The following is a 6,525-nucleotide window of genomic DNA, read 5'->3' on the forward strand; positions in this document are numbered from 1 at the left end:
GGAGAGTGGATATTGTGATTTTTATTAAACTCTTCAATCCTTGAACAGGACCTGACACACTAGCAACGAATGCACATTTGTTGAATGAATAAAAGAAAGATCTAACGCTTTATAAAGATGATGGTTTTATTGATGTGTAAGCCTCCTATATCTCTTACAATCATATGTTTGCTTCATGATTTTTATTTAGTGTGATTTCGGGTAGTTCTGATCTAGAAATAGTCTCCTTACTTTCAAAGAGAAATGTTAACTAAGACAGGTACTATGTCTACTGATGGAGTTTAATTTCCTTGGTTCTACACGACTTTTCTAAAATCTAGGAGCGATGTCCCCAAAACTTGAAGATTATTTTCCCTTGGTATCACTTCACCTGTCGCTTCCTCTCCATCCACTGCCCTGTCTCTGTTTAGTTACATCTCTTCTCTTCCCTGACACTCTACCACATTCTCCTGATGGGAAGCTGGTCTCATGTCTCCATATATGTGTTGCCAGAGTATTTTCTGATGTATTGCTTTCATCGTGTTCCTCCTGGAGCTAAAGCCCCCTTCTGGTGTTCTCAGGATCTGCTCCAATCTCTATTGTGGCTCTCAGAGGATTCCACATCCCAAGCTCCACGACCTTGAAATTCCATTGAATAGAATATTCTAGATTGCATCCTAGCAAATTGAAATTTTGCTGAAAGATTTTAACTTGGGTGAAACTAGTGCCACTCTATCTCACAGCGGATTTTTATAAAATGCCTTGAGAGTCAGGATGCTCCATTCACTAGGATTCAGGAAGGCTGACTGGGAGTGAAGGTCATTGTCCCAGGAATGCCCGGTTCTCTTCTTCTTTCTCCTCTAAACTCAGTGCACCCAAGATGCTGAACAACCAACTCACTTTTTCAAATGCAGAGAAAGAAAGATTTGTTGTGCTCTCTTTCATCAGGGTAATATTGGCATCTTTGTCATCAGGTGGGCATATGGGTAAAAGCAGGATCATTTCACTCAAATCTGCCACACCTTCTGTGTACATACCAATCTTGAAAGACAAAAATGACTGAAGTGTCAAATGTCTCCTGCCTTAGACTTTGTAGTTGAAAAATGTAAAAGAATGGAGCATCAGGAGGTGGCAAAGGAATTCACCTCCATTGGGAGCATTTTTATAGGCCAGTCATTCACTTATGACTTTTACCTAATTTTCACATTTCATTCTAGAACAAGCTCTCGAGGTAGATATATGCTAAAATTTTTGTTACATGCATGACCAAACATAAGGCAGAGAGCATGGGTGACCTGCCCGAGTCACAGACGTCAGAGACATTGATGGGATCACTGCAAGTAACCACTGAGACTCTAGCTAGGGTTTGCCAGCTCTGCTGGGTTTGTTCTGTGCACAAACTCAGTGTGGTTCACACGGCCAAACACCTGCCACTTAAGTCACCTCCACAGGGAGTCCCTGGCACAGCGTCTCAGCCACGTCCCTCTCCTTCTCATCCTGTTACAACACCCAGGCCCACATAGTGCCCAATGTTAGCAGCTCCTCCAATGATTTCCATAGAACATGGTTCACAGCCCTCTCCAGGCGCTGCCGCCCAACGCTGACCATGTTTGCATTTCTCAAGAACAAACCTAAAGTATCCCCTGAAATGCTGCAATTCTTCGCTCAGTTCCATCCAGAGCAAACTCCAAATGATTTGTTGTTTTGTTGTGTTTTTACTGTTCCAAACAAGGCTTCCTATAAGAGGTTTTTTTTTAAGATAAAAGATTTATTGACATATAATTCACATACCATAATGTTAACCTTTAAAGTGTACTATTCAGCAGTTGAATACATTCTCAAACCATCATCACTTTCCGATTTCAGAACATTTCTATCACCCTTAGAAGAAATCCTGTACCCTTGATGGTCACTCCCCATTTCCCCCTGACTCCGTCCCCAGACACGCACATAACTGCTTTCTGTTTATCTGGATTTGAATGTCTGCACATTTCTTACAATTGAAATCACACACCATGTGGCCTTTTGTGTTTGATTTCTTTCATTTAGTAAAATGTTTTCAAAGTTCATCCGTGTTGTAGCCTGCAGCAGTGCTTTATTCCTCTTTGTGTCTAAATAATATTCCATTGTATGAATAAACCACCCTTTGTTCATCCATTCATCACTTGGTGGACATTTGTACTGTTTCTACTTTTTGAATATTACAACAACACTGTTACGAACATCTGTGTACCTGTTTTAGTGTGGATGTGTTTTTGGTTCTCTTGATACCCTACCTAGTAGTGGAATTGCTGACTCACATGGTAATTCTACATTTAGCTTTTGAGTAACAGCCACAGTTCCTTACAGGGTTTTAATTTTAATCATGTGGCCCCACCACAGCAGAGAGGAGTCCCCCCAGATATGGTTGTATTGACATGACCTGGCTGCTTCAGCCCTGTATCAAATTTTTTGAAGTAACCCTAGCCATTTGGGCTCAACCTCTGCTAATCCATGTCAGGTGACCCATGCATATAACTGGGTCATAAGTTGGGTTCCAAGTCATCATTCTGGTAATTTCTGGAACTTGAGAATCACCCCTTTTGGTCCTTCCCTTAACCAGCCTTATCCTCTAGACCCTCAGACACTTCGTCCTTTGTCTCTGGCTGTGGCTGGTGTCCTGCTCCTAAAGGCCTGAGCACCTGGAGTCGTGACTCCACCGTCCTCCTGCCTTCCTAGTTCATCACGGTTTGCAGACCTCTGTCGCTGTGCCCGCACCATGGGCCTCAACCTCTTCTATAATCCCACTGGCTTGGGTCCACTGCAGGTTTCCTGTCCCTCATCCTCTGAGGTCTCTGCTGTACTGCACCTCAGTCTATACCACCCCCTGTATGTTTTGTGTTCGATTTCTCTTCATGGATATTTGAGGAAGAAGTTGGAAGAGGCTGCAGCAGGGCCACCACCTGTTTGCCATTTCAGTCGGGGCTTCTGAAAACAAGTCTATGGGGTTGCTGACATTAAGGCCAGGACTTAGTGAGATTTCTATGGAGGGTGTTTTGTATGCTCTTCAGATCCCACCATTGGGTAGTGCGTGCTGGGGGGCCCCGTTTTCCCAGCCACTGCTGCTGGCCCTCGCTCTTTTTCTCCCTCCTCACTGGATTACCAGGCATTCCAGGTAACGCAACACCATCTTGTTATCTGAGTCTATACTGCTGCTAGGACATCACCTTGTCAAACCTGTCAGAAAAAAGAATTCCAGGCAACTTCTAGGCCCGTTTCTCCTCTTTCACGCTAAGGCATGTTTGTATTTTGAGTTGAGATATCGTTGATTTATAACATGACATAAATTTCAGGTGTACATCATTATATTTCAATTTCTGTGTGGGTTACATCCTGTTCACCACCTAAAGACTGATTACCATCCGTCACCATACACATGTTGGAATCACCTCTTTCACCCTCCTCTCTCTCTCTTTCCCCTCTGGTAACCACCAACCCAGTCTCTGTCTCTACATGTTTGATTTTTGTTGTGTTTATCCTCTGTTTATGAATAAGATCATATGCTATTTGACTCTCTCCTCTGACTTATTTTGCCTAGCATAATACCCTCAAGGACCATTCATGTTGTTGCAAATGTCAAGAATAAATCTTTTTTAAGGCTGAGTAGTATTCCATTGGGTATATATATCACCTCTTATTCATTCCTTTGTCCGTTGATGGGCACATAGGTGCTTCCAAATCTTGGCTATGATGAATAAGGCCTCAATAAGCATAGGCGTGCATATATCTTTATGCATTTGTGTTTTTGTGTTTTTGGATAAATACCCAGAAGTGGAAAAGCTGGATCGTATGGTAGTTTTATTCTTAATTTTTTGAGAAATACTGTTTTCCATAGTGGATGCACTCCCACCAGCAGTACGTGAGAGTTGCCTTTTCTCCACAGCCTCTCCAACACTTGTTATTTCTTGTCTTGTTAATATAGCCATTCTGACAGGTGTAAGGTGATACCTCATTGTAGTTTTGATTTGCATTTCCCTAGTAATTAGTGATGTTGAACAACGTTTCATGAGCCCATTGGCCATCTGTACATCTTCTTTGGAGAAAGGTCTGTTCAATCTTTTACTCATTTTTTAATTGGGTTGTTAGTTTTTTTGTTGTTGAGATGTATGAGTTCTTCACGTATTTTGGATATTAAGCCCTTATCACATATATGGTTTGCAAATATCTTCTCCCAATTGTTAGGTTGTCTTTTCGTTTTGTTGATGGTTTCCTTTGCTGTGCAGAAGCTTTTTAGTTTGACGTAGTCGCATTTGTTTGTTTTTTCTGTTGTTGCCCTTGCCTAGTCAAACATGGGACTCGAAAATATGCTGCTAAGACCGATGTCAAAGAACCTAGCGCATAGGGTTTCTTCTAGAATTATTACAGTTTCAGATCTTACATTCAAGTCTTTGATCCATGTAAGTTAATTTTTCTGTGTGGTGTAGGATAATGGTTTTCTTTCACTCTTTTTGCCTGTGGTTGTCAAGTTCTAATGCTCATTTTGGGGTGTCCCTAATGGGAGAACTGTGGGATCCTGAGCTGATACAGCTAGGGCATGGTGCCAAAAGCAGGAGAAAGCAAAGAGAGGGAGCCCCAGGGCACCAGGGGTGGTCTGAGAGGAAATCCTCAGAGGGTTCAAGCCCTTCCTGGCCCTGAGACAGTTGCAAGAGCTGCTCCAGCAGCCCCATGCCCTACATTTGAGAAGCTGCTCCTACAGAGTTCAGGGGCCAAGGGTTCGCTGCTGGATTAGAAGAAAACTGACAAGTCATCCTCTTATCACAAAGAAACAAGTTAATATGTTCCTTTGCAAGGTTGGCAACTAAGAAATTAAACACAAAATTTCAGGACTTTTGCAGTCTCTCTGCCGGTCAGTGGGGCGTGGCTTTTTGATGAAACTTACTGTAAGGTTTTCATGAATTGGATGGAAGGACAGAGGCAGATGAGAAACCTCTGCAGCGAGCAGAGCAGGAGCTCATGTCAGTAGTGAGCAAGTGGAGCTCTGGAATACTTTCATATTAGGTCAAAGAGAAAACACAGAACACCTGAGTAAATGTGAATTTCAGAGAAATAATTAATAATTTTTTAGCATAAGTATATGCCAAACATTGTATGGAACAAATTTATGCTAAAAATTATTTATTGTTTCTCTAAAACTCACATTTCGCCAGGAATCCTGTATTTATCCGCTAAGTCTAGCAGCCCTATTTGTGCACTTTTGTGTCTCTGCCACACTCAGATCAGCCTTCTAGCCTGTGGGCCTTTGCACATGCTCTTTGCTCTGATTGGAGTCCTCTATCTTGAGCTACAACTCTATTTCCCCAATTATGTCATTTCTCACATTATTTTGATCCTATGTGTTTAATATCAGTTTCCCCACAGACTGTGAGCCCTACAAGTAGGGCCTTCATCTTGTTTTCAGTCAAGTCCCCAGGGTCTAGCACAGCCCCTGCACATATTAGGAGCACATTAAATAATATAATTTTTAAACTTATTGAATGGAAACTTTCTGGCAAATATAGAAGGAGAGAGAATAGTCTTACAAACTCCAATGTACCCATCTTCTGCTTCAGCAGTTGTCAATAATCTTTTTTCATCTGTTCCCTGCAGTGGGTTCTATGGTGGCCTCCAAGAAGATAGGTCCATGTCCCCATACCTGGAACCTGTGAATGTGACCTTATTTGGAAAAAGGGTCTTTGCAAATGTAATTGAGTTAAGGAAGTTGGGATGACATCATTCTGGATTCTCCTGGGGGGCCCTAAATCCAATAACCCATATCCTTATAACAGAAGACAAGAGCCAGACACAGAGGGTGAGGCGAGGTGAACATGGAGTCAGAGGTTGAAGTAATGTGTCCGTGAGTCGAGGAAGCAAAGAACACAGAAAGTCCCCAGAGCTGGGAGAGGCAGGAAGGTGCCTCCCCCGGAGCCTTTGGAGGAAGCGAAACCCAACCGACCCCTTCACTTGGGACTTTCAGCCTCCAAAAGTGTGAGAGGATGCTTCCCATAGTTTAAAGCCAGCCAGGTCGAAGTAATTTGATATAGCGATGAGGAGAAGCCAATATACCCTTCCATCTACTGCCCACAACCACGGGATTATTTTGAAACAAAGTCTAAACAGCATGTTCCTTTACCTATCAATAACTGAGTGTGTCAATCTCTACGAGGTAAGGACTCATTTTCTACACACGAGCACACTATTCTCCTATCACACTGAAGTTTTTAAAAAATTTCTTCATTTCATTAAGAGTTCAACACTGTCATTTGCCCCAAGGTCTCATGAAGCTCTCTTTACAGTTGATTGATTTGCATCTAGAACCTGGCAAGGCCCACACACTGCATTTGGTGACAGGAATAAACATATTTTGAACACGAGGGGAATGGGCACAGAAGTCAGGCAGGGGGGAGTGTGGGGGAATTGTGAGGAACTCCCAAAGCCCAGACTCGCACCCTTAGGTCACTGAGGTGGGCGTGGAGCTCTGCATGGTGCTCTCGCTGTTGGGGAGGGAGCCTGGGGACCCCGCAGAGCGCT

Source organism: Equus caballus, chromosome 20 (genome assembly GCF_041296265.1).
Source record: "Equus caballus isolate H_3958 breed thoroughbred chromosome 20, TB-T2T, whole genome shotgun sequence".
Taxonomy (NCBI): Eukaryota; Metazoa; Chordata; class Mammalia; order Perissodactyla; family Equidae; genus Equus; species Equus caballus.